Here is a 20658-nt window from a genome sequence, read left to right on the forward strand (position 1 = left end):
GTTCCCCTAATTGCCAGGTTCCCTATTCTTTTATCCCTAGTAAAACATATCTTGTTGCCCTCCCATAAAGTCTCTGCACAGAGGTTATAGAAGAGTAAGTGGTGCAGATTTGTTCATTGGGCGAGTGATAATCAAGTAGATCCCTCTTACACACCGATACACTATTCTCAAATTCCTTGCTAAACTTTTTCATGAAGGTGCTGCTGCTTCCACTATTACAGTTCAATTAGCAGCAATTTCTGTGTCGGGGAAAATTGTACTACCATTATGTCTCACAGGCTTTGTAAGGTCTTTTTGAAAGGCACTTCAGTGATGAAACCTCCTTACAAAAATCCAGCCCCACCATGAAATTTTAATTTCATTTTAACGGACATCATTTGTCCTCCCTTTGAACCTGTGGCCACATGTGATTTAAAGTTCTTATCTTGGAAAACACCATTTTTAGTAGCTATTACTTCAGCCAGAAGAGTTTCAGAACTACAAGCCTTGTCTGCTAACCCTCCATACCTGATTTTTCGTAAAGATAGTTTCTTTATGCACTAATCCCTCCTTTCTCCCAAAGATTGTGTTGGAAAGTAACCTCATCCAATCTATTGAGTTGCCAGTTTTCTTCCCAAATTTCCAGAACAAAGGAGAATACTCTCCATCTTCTAGACGTCCACAGACAATTACGTTTCTACCTACACCGAACTGTAGACTTCAGGAAATCAAATCAACTTTTTATATCTTACTCTGGCACTAGAAAAGGATTGTCTGTTTTAAAGGTCACCTTACCTGATGGCTAACTTCCTGTATATCCTACATTTACATTGCCAAGAATAGAAGTCTTCCATTTCCTGTTAAAGCTCATTCTACCAGATCAGTAGCTGCTACTTCAGCTTTTCAAGCAAGGTTGCCCGTGGATAATATCTGTGCCGCAGCCATGTGGGGGAAACCTCATACCTTTATCACTCATTACAAACTGGATTTGGCCACCAGGAGTAGAGATTCTTTTGGCTCTATGGTTCTGAGATATATTCTCCCATGAGTCACCCAGGAGTACGATTGCTTGGGACACGGTCTCATCAGTGAGACTAAAGGCGAGATTGACAACAACACACAAAGAAGTTAAGTACTTATCATAACGTTCCATATGTTTTGTCCATCTCGTCCTTTATTCTCACAACCCACCTTCCATGCCCCCTTCCAAATACCCTGGGAGACCGTCTAGACATGTCCAAGTAGCTGACACACACTTTGAGATTTGATTTACACGCGCACACACGCACACACACACACACACACACACACACACACACACACACACACGCACACACACACACGCACACACTCACTCACTCACTCCTGGGAAAGGCTGTCACAGGTTTACTAGCTATACCCCCTTCTGCCCAGGCTAAAAGGTAATTATCACTGCTACCAACCAGCTCTTTATCAGTTACTATAAGGCCCTTACAAAGGGTGACAAATCCTACTGTGTAATGTTACTATTATCCAGATGGTAAGTGTGACCAAGATTTTCAAGGCTATTTGAGTGGCATGTACAGTCACCTAATGCATATGCAAGTACTCTAAAAGCTTAAATATCTCTAAACAAACCAGCCACGATTAAAAGGTTTAAATATATTTAGTAATAAATAATAAAAGAGTAAGACAATACTCCAACAACACAGTTACAACAGAGTTCAGAATCATAGGAAATATTTTAAAACAACATTGCAGGACAGTCTCAAATAAATACAGAAAACATCTAAACTAATCTTCACTGTATTCCTAACTCTGTCTAAAAGGAATACTACACCTAAATAATTTACTTACAGAGCAAGGCAAATGCAGATGAGAAGTGCTGAATGGATGTTTTCAGATCCAAGATGAGATACAAAATGCTCATTCTCTGAGAGAGTTCCAAATTAATATCAAAACATTACTGCTGAGTCAGCTGGATGACATCACTGTTTGTCACCTGCCTTCAGTTCCCAGGCTAACCGATACCAACAGACTTTTTAGCATCTCTGTGCGAGAAGTAGATATCTCTCAGAAGTTTGCCTAGAACTGGCAGTCTTAAAACAGTTAAACACTTGTACATTTTAACCTAGCAATTATTTCTGTTTTCAAGACAATAGAAAGAAACTCCTAGCTCTAGACATCCTGTGTCCTTGCTGCCTTGAAACTAACTTTTATAGCACATCGTAAAACACTTTAACTTATTTTCTTGACATTTTGCGAGTTAACCCTGTATGTTCCAACTTCTGCTATTAATATAGTGTTTATACATTTCTGTTCTTTTCCAGTAGGGTACACTGTGGTTACATTCTTGAAGCTCAGTGCATAACATACAGTTCAACACAGACTTCTGGACCAGTAGTTTAATATCTACATAACATATAGTTCTCTTACATTTGTAAGACAAACATATGGATCATATTAATATTCACAAATGACGTGATTATTTACAAAATTTCAGATAGTTGGGCTGGCAGCCTCACAATGGACACCACCGTTATAGTAAGTACATAACTACTATTTTTTTTTTTTTTTTTTTGCTTATACAGTGTATAGGAACCTTAACTGTAGCTCTGAAATACACCTTCAAATCGAGTAGTCTCAATCCTCCCTGTTCTGCTGGAAGAATCAGCTTATCCCACTTTACTCTTGACATCTTCCGCTTCCAGATAAAGTCCTGCAGCTCTTTATTAATTGCTATCCATAACTTTTCCTCTGATTGATAAAAATATGCCTGACCTGTATGCAAGACTAATAGGACTAAAACATTTTAACTGCTTGTGTCTTACTATCCATATCCATATAAGAAAGCTTCCATTTTCTCAGTTTTTGTATTATCTTTTGTTTTGTGTCTTCCCACATATCATTGGCTGCCATACCAGAATCATTTTAATCCATACTAAGTACTTCATTTTATCATGTCCCCATAAATATGGATATTGCTGAACCAGTTCATCTGTAGGTACATAATTTACCAGTATTGCCTTTGATTTAGCTCATTAATTTTGTATCCCGAAAATACTTGAAACTGTCTCAAAATGTTCCACAACGCCGTAATGTCTCTTTCTGGTTTTGTCAGATATAAAATACTATCATCTGCAATTAGAGCCAGCTTTTCTTGATTACCATACCAACTATATCCTTAAATTTCTGAGTCTCTTATTTTCATTGCCAGTGGTTCTAAATATAATGCAAATAAAAAAGGGGAAGGAGGCCACCCTTACCTGGTTCCTCTGCTCAAGCAGAAATGATCAGAGGGGACCCCACCCACTTTAATGTTTACCTCTGCTCCCTCGTATATCCTCCTAATCAACCTTATTTATTTTCAGGAAATGCAAATGCTTCCATTGCCCTCCTCATAAAGTACTACCTTACTCTGTCAAATGCTTTCTCTGCATCAAGACCCGTCAACAAAAAAATGTTTTTTCTTACATTCTGCTTCCCTGTGGATCACAAGTGTTCTGTTAATGTTTGCCTTCCCTCCAGAAAACCACATTGATACATATCTAATTCATTTTGGCATTATGTTTGCCATTTCTTTTAGCCATTATAGATATGAACATTTTATAATCATGGTTTCGTATTGAAGTGGACCTTTCTAAAGCTGGATGTTGGATCTTTACCCACTTTAGGTATTGCAACTACCACTGCTGTCTTCCAGGATGGTGGTACTTCCTTCTCTTAAAATGCTGTTAAACAAAACCTTCCAGACCTTTATCAGTGTTTCTTCCTAGCCTCCAAACTTCTACAGGAATACCATCAATTCCTGGGGACTTTCCTCTGGATTGGTTATACATCATCATTTTTCTCTCATCTCCTCCTATCCTAACTGTTAGTAATTGAGCCTTATCTACTTCCAACCTTTCATATTTAATTATTCCATAAACATTTTCATTTGTACCTTTTCTTGATTTCTGTATGTATTTGCTTTATACAGACTTTCATCGAATGTCAGAAATATTTCTAATACCTCTACAGGATCTCTTGTTACCTTTGTTTGTTATAGGCTCAAGCTTGGTGACCGCCCTTTCTGGTTTATATTGCTTGAGTCATTCTGCTAAAAGTTTTTGTGCTCTAGTGTTATCAAAAAACAGTTGCAGTTGCACAGCAGTCTTTCTAAACTTGTGTATATTGTTGAGGTAATCCCTTATTTTCTGTTTAGCATTCTGCAGTTGATCCTCTTCTGTGAGATTTCCCCTATTCTGCAATACTTTAACATTTGTCAGTCCCTCTAAATAATAGCTCCCTTTCTTTTATTTCCACCCTATTTTTAAACTCTACCTTAATTTTATTCCACTCCCTAGCTGTATTTTCAGAAGTAATTTCTACTCTCTCGAATGGCTTGTGAATAATCTCCACTACCCATTACTGAATTTCCTGTCTTTTCAAAAGATAGGTGGGAAAGTGCCAGTGTCTCATTTTTATTTCATTGCCCTGTGTTTTTATTTTAGTTCTTATTGGTGCATGATCTGAAATTAGTTATTAGGTGCATGTCAAGACCTTCAATTAAATGCACATGTTTCTGTGAAATGTAAATTCTGTCTAGCCTAGCCCAGTTTTTTTTTATATCTTGGGGAATAACATGTAAATTTACTCTAAATTCCTATTACTGAATTGACATTTTCCATGCCAAATATTTTCATAAATTTCTTCAAAAATTTTCTTAAGCTCCATTATAGCAGATTTAGGTGGAATATAAATACATGCCAGTGTAATCCTCCTCCCTTGCTAATGGACCCTTAGCACCACAAGTCTGTCATCTTTTTTATCCTCTGCTATCACTATTGGAGTTCCTCTTGCAATTAATGTAAGTATCCCTCCTTTCCTTTGTCCCAGGTATTCTGCTAAATGACCATCATGAAAACCTTTATCAAATTCACATTTTCAGTTCTTTCCAAGTATGCATCTTGTAACATGGCTATTTGCACTCTACATTTTTAATATAGTTCACTATTCTTTCTTTTTTGTATTTATTTGTGAGACCATTGACATTTAAAGACATTATAGAAAGCATCATTGTATTAAAAAGTTATTCCCACTTTTTATGTATAACACCTTTTTATTGAATGTCTAGTTCCATCTTTTCTGTTGCATGTATACACTCTGTGGCAAGTTGAACTTTTTATAATGCTGTTTCATGTCATATCCATTTAAGCGTATGCCACATCTTACAAAACTTTTTGTTTATTGAAAGCCCTCAAACAAAAGCACAAGCCCCTAATACCCCCTAAAATCTATTAATTTAATACCAACACAGAAGACTATGTAGATCTTCAACTATTGAAGTGTTACCCTCCTAATAAGAACAGATGTTCCAAACTGACAGCTACACTCACTGACTTGAGTTAACCTTAAAAAAAAAAAAAAAAAAAAAAAAGGTTAGCCATGCTAAGACACCTGGTGCAGCCTGTGCTTCCACTAAGTACTAACTGTTTTTTTTCTCATCTTTGTAAGTCTCCCAGCTGGGAAACTCCTGAATGCTTTCAGAGAACATTATCCCCTAGCCCCTTTCTCTTACCCCCCCCCCCCCCAGACAATCACTGTCCACCAGATTGTAACCAGTTTCTGTATATCCGATTGTCTCCATGGAGACATAAGAACCAGGCAGTCAGTTTCTCATTATCAAATAGCTTCCATGGAAACATGAGGGCCAGATACAGAATTGCTACTAAGCATACATTCATTTGCTAGAAAAAAGCCTCATAATATTCAATATTTTTTTCATTTACTTGTTTTCTCTTAAAGTTTGTTACTAAATCAGTTTAAGGTTCTCAATCCAGTCATTCCCCCATACAAGAATGATAAAAAGCACATTCATTTTTCTTTTGTTGTGCTGTTTTAACCAGACTTTCTTTTTACATTGCAGTGCCTGCATTTCTTAAAATTGAAGAAGAAGAAAGAGATGAGGGAGAAATAAAGGGGAAAAACACAGCAGCACCTACTTACAGTCCCCATTACACATAAAAATAACTGAGAAAACTTAACTTTATAGCATGCAAGGAAACCATACATCACAAAAATAGTACTATTAAGAAAAAAAAGTTTTCTTTACTTAGTTAACTTTCTCCCCTCTGTTTCCCTCCCCAAAGCATTTTTCCAAATGTTAATGGCATGAGGTAGGGCATATATTTAGAATCCCCCACAAGTCCAACAAATTCTGAAAAAGTCCAATAGCTGCAGATTTTCTTTTGTCATAGTTCACATTTGTAATTATTGCATTGTAATCCCACATTACATTGCTGGTTTTACTGTTGTCCATCTCCCAAATCCTGCCTCTGTTTCATTTCCAATGTACTCTGGATTCTTCTAGTCAACTCTCGTGCTCTGTTCCTTCTCTCCAACATTTTCTGTTGAAACAGTGAAAAAGGTTTTACAGGTATAGTCTCTGTGGTCTTTATTATAAGAGCAAGAATCAGAAATCTCCTTCAGTTTCACAGCTCACTTTTTATTTTACAAAGTTTTGTATTTCCTCCTTAGCATGTACTTCATCAAAAAATTATTTTGTCCTTCCAGAGAAGACTACCTTGAAGACAGCTGGGTACAGCTGTTTGAATCTCACACCTGTCTCAATATTCCCTGAATATAGGAATGAATGTACCCTTCTTCTGCCTCCTTTACAATGAGCAATCATTTTCCACAAAAACTCTGCTGTCTCCCACGTTTATTATTTTGTCCTTCTGCCGCAGTTTTGTCCGAATCAACTCCTCCTTCCGATAGCATTGCATCTTTTCTATTAAAGGTCTAGGTTGCTTTTTCATAGCTAGGTTTAGAGCATGCAAGTGATATGCCCTTTCAGCTAACAACTCGTACTGTGAAATACCAGTCCAGTTACTTATTTTTGCTTTTATAAAATTAATGCAGTCTGTTCCTTCCAGCTTCTCTGATATAGCTGAAAATCTCAGTTTTTCGCTACATGCTCTGTCTTCTAATTCTATGAGTAGTCTTGTATTCAGCCAGCCTTTTCTTCATTTCAGCCTCTTATTGTTGCAGCTTTATCACCTCATCTGAATATTAGTTTAAAGCTTCTTTCATTTTTCCCAGCTTTTTGTTTGTTGATATACTCCATCAGTATTTGGTTTATTTTAACCAGGTCTGTGTGGAGTTGCCTTGTATCTTCCTGCAGGGTTGCATTGCTTTTTGCTGAACAGATGCACAACGTTTCCCCTGTTAGTGTTTTTTCCTCACTTTTTGTAGCTGATTTTTTCATGTGCCCTGTATTTCTTCTTTCCTGGCATCCAGGCAGTACACTTAATAGCCAGTTACTGAAATTTACCCATAAACACAAAAGTCGACTGGACTTTTCTGTTCAGTTTCTGTTTTCATACAGGGAGAGCTAGAGTTAAGCTGTAACTCAATGAGCAGCCGTCTTGGAAGTACTATGGTACCGTTTTGAGAAGGTTTGCATTCTCTGAATCTCCCAGATGGTAAAATTAGATTTTAAATTCCCCTTTGGATAGAGATTGTTTTTGGCCCCTCTACTGCAGAGGTGATTAAAAATGCGATAAAAGGTAAGCTGGTCCAGGGAATCATTATGTTTTTTTTAGGCTTTTTCCAAGTTTCTAAGGGATTCTTTAACTCCTGTTCCAGTTTTGACAAAAAGCAGAATAAAAGTCTCAAATTACAGGTAAACAGACATTTGAGAAGAAATGACCAAGGGGTTCCAAAAAGAAGCTTCAAATCTCCCAACATCAAGGACAGTTCAAGTCTGAAAAAGTATTCAAGAGACTTTGTGACCCCCCCCCCCCACTCCCATCCCCCCGGCCCCTTTTTTCTTCAAGAAGGTCTGAATATCTGCTTTTTTTTGGCAACAGATCGTTTTCAGATGAATGGGTTCTGAAGGCAATTCTTCAAGATTACAGATAGCAATGGGAGAAAAGTCCTCCTTTCAAGGGGTCATTCCTCATCCTCCAGGACTGCCTCACTGGTTTCCACTAGTTTATCATGACACACTGTCCCAATGAGTGATAGAACCAGTTCTTCTTTCCAGGTGGAAAAGGGTTTTTATTCAAGAATATTCTTAGTGACAAAGAAAATCCTTTGAGACCATTGTTTTTTTCTTTCCTAAACCCGTTTGTGATGGTGCCCAAATACAAAGTTATGTCACTGTACAACTTGTGTCCTGTTTTTACTCTTTTGAGTTTTCTGGGTATTCTAGACATAAAAGATGTTTAGCACATATCTATTCATCTACACTTCAGACATTTCTTAAGGATTTGTGTGTCTGGATCACAATATTAGTGTTCTCGCTTGCCCTTTGGACTACCTATTGCAATAAGAGTGTTTACAAAATGTCTAAATCCAGTTTAACTCCATTGCAAACTACAGGGGTTTAAACATTTTTTTCTGTATTTAGATGATTTGCTTATCTTCGCAGAGTATTTTTCAAAGCATAGGCATCTGTGTTGGGTGAGAGATGCTTACACAAGCTGGAATTCCAGGAGAACATTCAAGTCTTTCTTAACTTCACACTTGACTGTGTTCCTGGGATGTCAACTAGATGTCTCAGTTCAGAGTTTTTCTTCTACAGAAAAAAAAAAGATCTATATCTACATCCCTTTTTAAGATTTTCTACTCAAACATTCGTCTCTGCAAGGAATACCTCAAGATTTGGGTCTTATGGCTTATGTAATTATCACGGTAACCCTTGCAAGATTCCACATGAGAAAGATCTAGTGATGTCTCATCGGTATCTGACCCTTTGTCTTTTCAAATCCAGGTGCTGTGGATTGTCAGAAGAGAAATCATTTGTTGACAGCAGATATCCCTATTTCCGAGTCCCTTGTTCTCTCACCCTGGTCCAAAGCAGTCAGTTGCCACATACTTCTTGGACTTAGCTTGGGGAGCAGTTTCAGGAAGGATAAAAATGCAGGGTGTGTGGGACACCAAGGACAGATGCAAGCAAATAAATATCAAAGAGTAGTCTCCCCTGATCAAGGCACTCACTCTCTGAATCATCTTTGGTCCCTGGGACATCTTCAAGTTATTATGGACAGTACAGTGGTCCTGTGGTATATCAACAGCAAGAGGGAACCAGGTTTTACCCTTATACAGGCTAGCCATTTTAACTTGAGTTATAGCTTCACAGAACAGTCTGATTGTACAGGCATCCTACATTCTTTGAGAGCAAGTTTGTATAGCAAGCAGGTTGAACAAGGTAAGACAGATATGAATGAAACTAGATCACTGAGTCTTCCAAGATTTGTTCATCTTTGGGGAGTTAAGTAGACCTCTCTGCCTCCTCTCTGAGCAATCAACTTGCAAGTTTCTGCTCTGGGACTACGACTCCATGCAAGAAGGCTTGGAAGATGGATGCCTTTTCTTTTCCTTGGAGAGAAATGTTCCTGTATGCTTTTCCACCCTTTCCACTAATATCCATGGTACTTCTGAAGATTCAGAAAGAATCTCCCGAGATCATTGAGGTGACTCTCTTCTGGTCAAAACAATCATGGATGTTCTTCGTGTTTCACTGTTGCAGTCCTTACATTTGGGTTATCTGCCTGCAGGTAGCCGTCAGCTGGCTTGAATATCAAAGTCTTGGATTCCTGCATCGGATGCTGTCTCTTCTTCCACGGCGTCAGGTCGTCAGCAGTATAAACCATGCAGCTAACGCCATTACATCAGTCTTTCTTGCCGCGCAGTGCCTGAAGCAGAAGCAGTTTGCAAGCGCTGGTCAGCCAACTCCTAAAATTTTCGTTTTCGAGTTTCAGAACCGAAGTCTTCAAAAAAGCTAAGTACCCCATTGGAGATCCTTTTTCTTGCTCTTAACTAATGTCAGTAAAAGTTAACAATTGTATTACCTGTGGAAAGCAAATACCTCATAAAAATTTTTATTCGTACTGCATTCCTTGCTTAGGGCCAGACCACGACATCCCTCGCTGTCGGTTTTGTGCCTTATTCAACCCCTGGACTGTCCGTCATCGGTTTCTTTTTGCAGCAAATTATTTCGGTGCTCAGTTTAACTATCCAAAAATTGCTTCGGTAAGCCATCTTACTACTGACATTCCAAAAAAAGTAAAGATAAAGACTGAGACAGACCGCAGAGGTCCAAAGCTGGCAATGACACTTACGTTAAGCTAGTCGCCAGTTTGCTGGTACTCAGTGAGGCGCTTTCACAGCCCCTGATGCCCGCTACTTCAGAGTCGCAGGCTTCTACTGAGATCCATTCAGAGTCCGGTATGCCGCAAGATGCTTCTTCGACTATGGAACCTGCGGATGTCTCTACCTTGGATGGGTCTGGAGCCACTGTGCAGGCACTGGCTTGTGAGGGTGTATTCAGGCCCACTGACTTGCATTTCAAACCGATGCCATCATCTTCTTCAAGGCCTAAAACTCAACCCACGCCTAGAAAACCGACGTCCAAACCACATGGTCAGGCCCATATGCATAAAAAACAGATAAGAATGGCTGAAGACCTTATTACTTTAATTAGGGGAAGCCAGCCTTCACCCTCTAAGAGACCTAGAACTGATTTTCCTTCTGATTCTTATGATCAGGATTCTGAAATTTGTTTCTTCTGGTTACCAGGATTTGCCCTTATCTACCTATGAGGATTCTGATACAGAGGATTCCATTCCCTCTACTTCCCTTCCAGAAGAATTTTCTTTTGGTGAAATCTTGCACACTCTTAGGGAGCCATTTCCATTGGGAAAGCCAGGATTACTCTGACTCCAAAAAAAGGCTTAGGGAATTCTTACTCTTCCCTCAATATAGGCCTTTAGCTATCCCTCCTGTCCTGGACATTGTAGATGATGTCTTCTTGGAATCTAGCCTGGCCCCAGACACTTTACCTCCAGCTCCCAGGAAGCCTGACTGGTATTGCAGAGTACCTGACTCTTTCAAGATGTTCATAGTGTTTCACTGGTGCAGTCATGACTGTAGGGTTCTCCCCTGCCGGCAGGCAGTCCTCGGTCGGCCAGAATCCCAAAGTCTGGGTCCGGCGTCGGCTGTTCAGCCATGCTCCCTGACGTCAGAGCACCAGGAGTACAAAGCTGACAGCCGACGCCATGTTCTCCAGTCTTTCTTGCCGTGCGGTGATAGTTCACAAGTGCCGGTCGGCTGACTCCTGACAATTTTTTCTAATCAAACTTCAGTCCGAAGACTTTCTTCTCCTACTCAAAGCTAAGTACCCCGTTGGGGAAACTTTTTTCTTGCTCCAGTCCAATGTCAGAAAAAGTTAATAATTGTATTTCATGTGGGAAGCAAATACCTCATAAGGATTTTCATTCTTACTGTATTCCTTGCTTAGGCCCTGACCACGACGTAGCTAGTTGTCGGTTTTGTGCTAGATTCAATCAACTTACTATTAAACGAAGGTACGATTTTGCTTTTCATTACTTCGATAGGCGTTTTAATTACAAAATGTCGTTGGATACGGTTCCGGCTACCGGCGTTCACAAACGACGCAAGGACAAAGACAGGCCTCCGAGGTCCAAATCAGACGCTATCGCACAAGCGGAGCCAGCTTCAGGTTCGGCCGTCGTCAGTGAGGCGCTTTTGCAGCCCCTGTCGGCCATTTCGTAACCGATAGCCGAAACGGACTCCCACGAGGAGCCTACTAGGCCTTTGAATATTTTAGTTGGACCTTCGGACAATGCTCCGGATGGGTCCGGAGCCACTGTGCAGGTACTGGTTCCGAAGGGGTTTTCAGGCCTACTCAGCTTCTTATAAAGGCAAAGGCAAAGACTCCTTCCAAATCAAAGACTGCAACCCAAGCCTCTTCTGATCCGGCTCCCAAGTCTCAGAAACAGTTACTTAAAATGGCGGAGGACTGACTTACTATGATTAGGGGTTCACATCCCCCTCCAGATAAAAGGCCAAGGCAGGAAGTTTATTATGACTCCTCTGATCAGGTTTCTGTTTCTTCTGTTTCTTCTTCTGACCAGGAATATTCTTTCCCTCCTTATGAGGATTCTGATGCTGAGGAATCCATTCCTTCAGCTTCTCCCCCTGAGGATTTCTCTTTTGGGCAAACTTTGCATGAAATGAGGGAACATTTCCACTGGGAAGGACAGGAGTACTCGGAATCTAAGAAAAGACTAAGGGATTTTCTTCTTCTTCCCCAACATAGGCCCCTGGCTATTCCTCCTATTTTGGATATTGTGGATGATGCTTTTTCGGAGGCTAACTTATCTCCTGACTCTCTTCCTCCAACTCCTGTTAAGCCAGACAGATACTGTAGGGTTCCTGATTCCCACCAGTTTTTATTCAAGACCCCTACTGCTGACCCTGAAACCATTTCTCAGGGTCCTAAGGGCGTTAAGGCCACTTCTGCTAAAACCCCCATTCCCACTGAGAAAGATTCCAGATCTTTAGAAAGATGGGGCAAAAAAAGTGTACACTTCTGCTACTTTATCTATTAGGGCTTTAAACTGTCAGTTTCATATGCTGAAATACCAGCAATTTCTCCTGTCTGTTTTAAAGCAAAAGCTAACTTCCATTTCCGCCTGTGCAGATAAGGAACTACATGACTTATTGCATGCCACTGAACAAGTTGGGAAGCATGGTTTACACTGTGGATTTGATGCCTTGGAGGCTTCTTGTAGGGCTGCTGCCTCTGGCACAGTAATTAGAAGGCATGCATGGTTAAAGGAACAAAATTTGCCAGATCAGGTAAAGGCTAAATTATTGGATGCTCCTGTTCAGCATAATGTTTTATTTGGATCTAAAGCTGAAGACGTGATTAAAAAGATGGAGGACAAGGCAAAGTCCATGCAAGCAGTTAAAGATTTCTTACAAGTACAGCCACCCAGATTTAGCAGGAATTGGCCTACAAAAAATTGGTCCTTTCCCAATTCAGACAGGCCTCAGAGGGGTAGATATAGACGCCCCCGAGGTAGGCCTCAAACGCAAGCCTCTTATAGACCAAGACAGTGGACTGCTTCCACCCCTAGGGGAGGAGAAGACAAGTCGCAAGCTCATAGAAAACAGACTCAATGACTCCCTCTGTTGGGCTGCAGGAACTTCTTGCCTGGAAGCCCCTCTCGGAGGAAAACTTTCTCTTTTTCATCTAAATTGGACTCATATAACCCAAGACAAGTGGGTTCTGGATGTGGTTTCAAGAGGTTACAAATTCCATTTTCATACCCCACCAAGGCCAAGCGGATGGCCAGATCTTCCAAAACATCAATGGTCAGAGGCATTAAACCAGGTGGAAGCTCTCTTGGCTATGAAAGCCATAGAACTAGTTCCACTTTCAGAGATGGGACAAGGTTTTTACTCAAGGCTCTTTCTAGTCCCCAGGAAGCAAAATTCATGGATACCCATTCTGGATCTGTCAGTCTTGAACACTTTTCTAGAGATACCAAAATTCAAGATGCTTACTGTACAGCAGCTACTACCAATGCTGACCAAAAATGCATGGATGGTAACTTTGGATTTAAAAGAAGCATATTTACACATTCCCATCAGACAGGAACACAGAAAATACCTCAGGTTCAAGGCAGGATCGAGGCACTACCAATTCTCTGCGCTGCCCTTTGGATTGTCTACTGTGCCCAGGGTCTTTACCAAGTGCCTGGCTCCAGTAGTAGCTTATTGCAGACTCAAGGGAATTCAAATTTACCCTTATCTGGACGACTGTCTTATTCAGGCAGACAGCAAGGATGTCTTACTCCAGCATCTACAGTTTGTTCAGAATCTTCTCAAGTTCCTGGGATTCACTGTAAACATAAAAAAGTCAAATTTGACACCCTTACAACAGATAATATTTCTGGGCGCTTCTCTAAACACAACAACCCAGATGGCATTTCTGACCTATGAAAAACAGTTACAGCTGGCTTCAACTTTCAAAACCTTGGCAACTACAACTCGGCTATCTGCAAGGAGATTCCTGCAGGCTCTGGGTTACATGGCCTCCTGCATCCTTCTCGTACCGTATGCAAGACTACATATGAGGAAAATACAGTGGTACCTAAAAAGTGTATGGTCTCAGCATTGTCACAGTCTAGACATACTGATCTCTGTCCTGCCTTGTCTTCAAAAGGAATTCCTTTGGTGGTCCAAGGCATGTACTCTAAACAAAGGAAAACCCTTCTGTCTGCCTCCTGCCACTCAGATTCTAACCATGGACGCCTCAGATTATGTATGGGGAGCCCATTTTCGGGGCAACTGTCTGCAGGGCCTTTGGACAAAGGATCAGAAGCACCTGCATATCAATTTAAAGGAAATGTTAGCCGTTCAGAAAGCTCTATTGGCCTTCAGGAATCTTCTACAACCAGGACAACTACTGATACGGACAGACAACACCACAGTTATGTGGTACATAAACAAGCAAGGGGGAATCTCATTCATACCCCCTTTGCAGACTAGCCATGGATCTTTGGAACACAGCTCTAGCTTGCAATCTGGACCTTCAAGCACAGTTTCTACCAGGGAAGCAAAACTTCCTGGCAGACAGTCTGAGCAGAAACCTTTCGGATCCACACGAATGGATGTTGGACTCCGAAATATTCAAGATGATTACAGCAGTCTGGGGATGTCCTCACATAGACCTCTTTGCATCCCACCTCAGTCATCAACTACAAATTTTTTGCATCAGGACTTTCCACGATCAAGCTTGGAAAGTGGATGCTCTATCATTCAGTTGGAGAAACCTCTCTGGATATGCCTTTCCGCCTCTTCCTCTTCTTCCACGGGTATTACTAAAGATCAAGCAGGACAAGCCCAAGATGATAATCTTGCTGGCCCCAAATTGGCCTCGACAGTTTTGGTACCCAACACTGAGAAACCTTTGTCTAGAGCCACCCTGGGTTTTACCACAGATTCCGAACCTTCTGTCCCAACACCAGGGTCAGATTCTGCACTCACATGTCAAAACTCTCAGCCTGGCGGCCTGGTTAATCCAGGATCTTTGATTCATTCTCTCCTACCCAAGCAGGTTATGGATGTCATTTTAGAAGCCAGACATCCTAGCACTAGAAAATCTTATGCAGGAAAATGGAAAAGATTTTGTTCCTGGATGCAGGCTCAGGATTCTGATCCTCTTATTCCTAACATTCCTCAGATTTTACTTTACCTGTCAGACCTCTTACATAAAGGTGTCTCTTTCTCTTCCATAAAGATACACGCCTCTGCTATTTCTGCTCATTATAATACAGACCCTCCTATCTTTTCCCACCAGCTCATGAGACAATTTCTCAGAGGAGCTAAGAACTTGAGGCCCCCTAGATCTCCTCCTATTCCTGCTTGGGATCTCAACTATGTTTTGGAAAAGCTCACCTTACCTCCTTTTGAGCCTGCTGCCTCATCTGACATCAAGTTTTTATCTTGGAAGACAGCCATCGTTTTAGCTCTGACCTCTGCCAGGAGGGTTTCAGAGTTGCAAGCTCTTATGGCTGTGGAATCTTATATTATTTTTCATCAAGACAGGGTGTCTTTAAGGACTAATCCTACTTTCATGCCTAAGGTGGTTTCCAAAGTGGCTTTAAATCAAACTATTCACCTGCCAGCTTTCTTCCCCACTCCTCAAAATAAAGGGGAAAGGATCTTACATTCCTTGGATGTACACAGACAACTACGTTTTTACCTGGACAGAACCAAGGACATCAGGAAATCAGAGCAATTGTTTGTTTCTTATGCTTCAAGTTCCCAAGGTAAAGCCATTTCAAAACAGACCATTTCTAAGTGGATTGCTCATGGAATCAGATTTTGCTATTCACACCATGGAAAGCAAATCCCAGGGAGTATAAGGACTCACTCTACCAGAGCTGCTGCCACTTCAGCTGCCTTCCTCAGGGGAGTTCCTACCAAAGACATTTTGGAAGCTGCAACTTGGAGTTCAGTGCATACTTTTTCCAAGCACTACAATCTACCTCTCTACTCTAAGTCTAGGGCAGGCTTTGCTTCTGCAGTCGTGCAGGGCCTTATAGCCGCCCCCTCTACTTTATGACCACCTCCCTTTCTTTCTGCTTTGGGATTCTACCCTACAGTCATGACTGCAACAGTGAAACACGATAAACATAGTACAGTTGTGTACACTTGCCATAAATGTAGATGTTCGAGTGTCTTCACTGTTGCAGTCTGGGTTTCCCTCCCTCCTGTCCCCTCTTATTTTTTCTTTTGTGTGGTTCCTTTTTTCACCCTTCTTCTGAGGTGCATTTGCAAAGGGTATGGGACCTTATTCATTTTGGAACTTCTGACATCTGGGGCAAAAAAAACTGGAGAACATGGCGTTGGCTGTCAGCTTTGTACTCCTGGCGCTCTGACGTCAGGGAGCATGGCTGAACAGCTGACTGACCCAGACTTTGGGATTCTGGCCGACCGAGGACTGCCTGCCGGCAGGGGAGAACCCTACAGTCATGACTGCAACAGTGAAGACACTCGAACATCTACATTTATGGTAAGTGTACACAACTGTACTTTCCTCTTAAAGAATCCTACTGCGGACCCAGAGACCATTTCCCAAGGACCTAAAGGCATTAAGGCCACTACTGCCAAAACCCCCCATCTGATAGAGATTTCAGGGCCTTGGACAGAGGGGTAAGAAGGTATACACTTCTGCTACTTTGGCCATTAGGGCCGTAAACTGCCAGTTTCGTATGTTCAGCAGCATATTATGGGACTACTTAAACAGAAAATTATGTTGATTTCTGACTGTGCTGAAAATAAAGAATTACAGGATTTAATGCATTCTGCTGAACAAGTAGGTAAACCTATTTTGCAATGTAATTTTGACTCTTTAGCAGCATCTTGCAGGGCTGCTGTCACTGGGTCTGTACTTAGAAGGCATGCTTGGCTTAAGGAGCAAAATTTGCCAGATCATGTTAAAGCTAAATTACTGGATGCTCCCTTAAACCAAGACCGCCCATTTGCAACAAAGCAGAAGTCCTTAAAAAGATGGAGGAAAAAGCTAAATCTATGCAAACTGTTAAATATTTCCTGCACGTATAGCCTCCTAGATTTAGCAGGCATTGGCCTTCTAAGAACTGGTCCTTTCCTGTCTGTTCCTGGCCTTCTCAGTCCAAACCCAGGAACAGCAGACCACCTAGGCTACAGTTCCAAGGTACTCACAGGCCTAAGCAGTGGGGGGCTCCCACTTCCAAAGCTGGTAGTAGTAAGACATCCCTCCATGGAAAAATGTCACAATGACTTAACCTTAAAACTTCCAAGCCCTGCTCAACTGCCTGCACCCTTAGGGGGAAAGATCGCCCTGCATGCAAAAAACTGGGAACTCATTACCCAGGACAAATGGGTTTTAAATATAGTTTTCCAAGGATACAGATTCCACTTCCACACCTTACCAACCCCAAACGGTTGGCTAGACCTACCCCCAAATCAGTGGGCAGAGGCTCAACAGCAGGTTCTCTCTCTTCTAAGTATCAGGGCTATTCAACCTGTCCCAGCAGAAGAAAGGGTACAAGGTTTTTACTCCAGACTTTTCCTGGTACCCAGAAAAGACAGCTCCTGGCATCCTATCCTGGACTTCTCTATTCCAAACACCTTTTTGGTAATCCCAAAATTCAAAATGATAACACTTCAACAGCTGCTTCCAATGCTAGGGAAAGATGCCTGGTTGGCAACCTTAGACTTAAAGGAAGCTTACCTGCACATTCCAACAAGGGAATCTTGAAAGGAATACCTACGCTTCAGAGCAGGCTCCATGCACTATCAGTTCTCTGCACTTCCCTTTGGCTTATCTACTGCGCCCAGGGTATTCACAAAGTGTCTAGCTCCAGTCATTGCATTTTGCAGGCAAAGAAATGTTCAGATATCCCCATACCTGCATGATTGTGTAATTCAGGCGGAAAGCCAGGGCATCCTACTAAAACATCTGGCATTTGTAAAGAAACTTCTAACCTTACTGGGGTACACCATAAACGAAAATAAATCTCCTCTAGTACCCTGCCAACAAATTGTATTCCTGGGAGCAAGCTTGAACACAGCTTCCCAGATGGCTTACCTCACGCTAGAGAAACAAGTTTGACAGCCTACTTCAAAACACTGGCTACAAAGACCCAGCTATCTGTAAGGAAAATCCTGCAAGCCCTGGGGTTAATGGCCTCTTGCTTTCTTCTAATTCCATATGCAAGACTGCATATGAGGAAACTACAATGGTATCTAAAAAGCCTATGGTGTCATCATTCTCAGGACCTGGAATCAATGATTCCTGTCATTCCTTGCATAAAGACAGAGTTCCTTTGGTGGGCAGAGGACTGCGACCACAACAAGGGGCTCCCATTCACTCTACCCCCTGCCGCCCAAACCCTTACAACAGACACATCAGACTATGGATGGGGGCTCACTTGGCAGGGCAGTGCATTCAGGGCAAATGAAACCAAAGTCAGATGCACCTGCATGTCAATCAAAAAGAAATGTTAGCTGTACAGAATTCACTGACAGCCTTCAAGTACCACATTCTTCCAGGACAATTATTGGTAAAGACAGACAAATGCCACTGTTATGTGGTACATAAACAAGCAGGGGGGAACCCACCCGTACCCTCTCTGCAGTCTAGCCATGTCTCTGTGTAACACAGCCTTGAGCGATCAAGTGCACCTACAAGCACAATTCCTGCCAGGCAAGCTAAATTCACTGGCAGATGACCTAAGCAGAAATCTCATGGACCCACATGAGTGGAAACTGGAACCAAAGATATTCAGCCTTTTGAGAAACAAATGGGGGAAACCAGAGATAGACCTATTTTCCTCCCCTCAGAACTACCAATTGGACAAATTCTGCACAAGGACCTCCCCCAGTCAAGCTTGGAAAGTGGATGCCCTGTCCTTCACCTGGGAAAACCTCTCAGTTTATACCTTTCCCCCTCTGCCTCTCCTCTCGAAAGTTCTGCTAAAGGTCAAACAGGACAAACCAAGGACAATACTGTTTGCACCAGACTGGCCATGTCAACACTGGTACCCCCTCTTGCACAGTATGTCACTGCTGGAACCATGGCATCTGCCTCAGACCCCTTCCCTGCTGTCCCAGGTGGAGGGCCAGATTCTGCACCTTCAGCTTCAAACCCTGAACCTTGCAGCCTGGCTAATTCCTTGAGCTCTCCAGTAACATCCCCCAGTAAGCAGGTTCTAGATGTCATTCTGAAGGCAAGGAGACCTAGTACTAGAAAATTCTATGCTGAAAAGTGGAAAAGATACTGTTCCTGGAGCCAGACTCAGGGGATGGGCACAACGGTGCCCATCTTACCGCATATTCTTCAGTACTCAACAGAGATGCTCCACAAGGGCCTTTCCTTCTTGTCAATTAAAATTTATGCCTCTGCCATTTCAGCTGATTATAATACTGAACCACACCCCTCTTCTCTCACCCGCTGCTAAAGCAATTCCTCAGAGGGGCCAAAAATTTAAGACCACCCAGGAGAGCCCCTACTCCAGCCTGGGACCTTAACTTTGTATTGGAAAAGCTCACTGTACCTCCTTTTGAGCCAGCTGCAACTGCAGAGTTGAAATTCCTTTCTTGGAAAACAGCCTTCCTTCTAGCCATCACTTCAGTAAGAAGAGTGTCTGAATTACAGGCCCTCATGGCAGTGGAGCCATTCATCATATTCCATGAAGACAGGGTGTCCCTCAGGACCAATCCTTCCTTTATGCCCAAGGTGTTGTCTAGTGTGGCCCTTAATCAAGTCCATTCATTTGCCTACTTTTTTCCCCAAATCCACAAAATAAAGAAGAACGAATACTGCACTCTTTGGACGTGCACAGGCAACTTAGCTTTTATTTGGACAGGACTAAGCTTCTCAGAAAATCTGACCAGCTGCTAGTTGGCTTTGCTGCAGGGGCAGAGGGGAAGGCCATTTCAAAGCAAACCATTTCTAAGTGGATAGCCCATTGTATTCATTTCTACTAAGCACCATGGAAAACCTACCCCACAGGGGATAAGATCACATTCCACCAGGGCTGCATCTACCTCTACAGCCTTTCTCAGAGGTGCCCCTACCAGGGACATCCTAGAAGCTGCTACCTGGAGCTCTGTTCATACCTTCACCAAGCATTACCACATGCCAGTTTTTTTCTAAATCCAGAGCTGGTTTTGCCCATGCAGTTTTGCAGGGCTTGATAGCTGGTCCTAATGCTCTCTAACTTCCTCTTCCCTTCCTTAGCTTTGGGAATCTACTCAAATGTAATGATTGCAACAGTGAAACACGAAGAACATAGTACAGTTGTGTACACGTACCATAAATGTAGATGTTAGAGTGTATTCACTGTTGCAGTCCTGGTTACCCTCCCTCCAGCCCCCTGACTTCTCTTGGCTATACTTTTCTTCTTGTTTAGTATATTTCAGCTTTCTGGTGTATTTGCTTTTGTTGGAGGTGTAACCTAGCATACAATTTATTTATTTATTTCAGTTTGTTAACCGGGAAAGTCCATTGGGCCAAGATGGCCCATTTTCAATGGAGGCCCGAGAAGAAACACTCCAGACAAAAAGACAATATACAGTGTATTAGTACAGCATATAAGAACAACAGTTTAGCATTCAATATACAGCAAGACAAGATTTTTACATATCTTGAAATGTATGAGCAGAGTCAATCACTTAGAAGATATTTACAAAAACAATAAATTTGTGTTCATTTAAATACAATACATGTGTTTAGGCAAAGGAATTTTAGAGAGATGAATTTAAGCTGTGGCAGAGATTTGAGTTGAATAGAATAGGGTTAGGTGTCTGAGCAGAGTGGATGAGTTGACTCCAACTCTTGAGATATAT

The 20658-nt window shown here is 41.8% G+C and overlaps 1 protein-coding gene across 1 annotated transcript in view; it reads left to right on the top strand.

Moving 5' to 3' along the window:
* Positions 1-20658, top strand: part of CTIF (cap binding complex dependent translation initiation factor) — a 2147727-nt gene that overhangs the window by 717927 nt on the left and 1409142 nt on the right. The window lies entirely within an intron of this gene.

This window comes from Protopterus annectens, chromosome 1.part1 (assembly GCF_019279795.1).
Source record: "Protopterus annectens isolate FY-2018-M chromosome 1.part1, PAN1.0, whole genome shotgun sequence".
Taxonomy (NCBI): Eukaryota; Metazoa; Chordata; order Ceratodontiformes; family Protopteridae; genus Protopterus; species Protopterus annectens.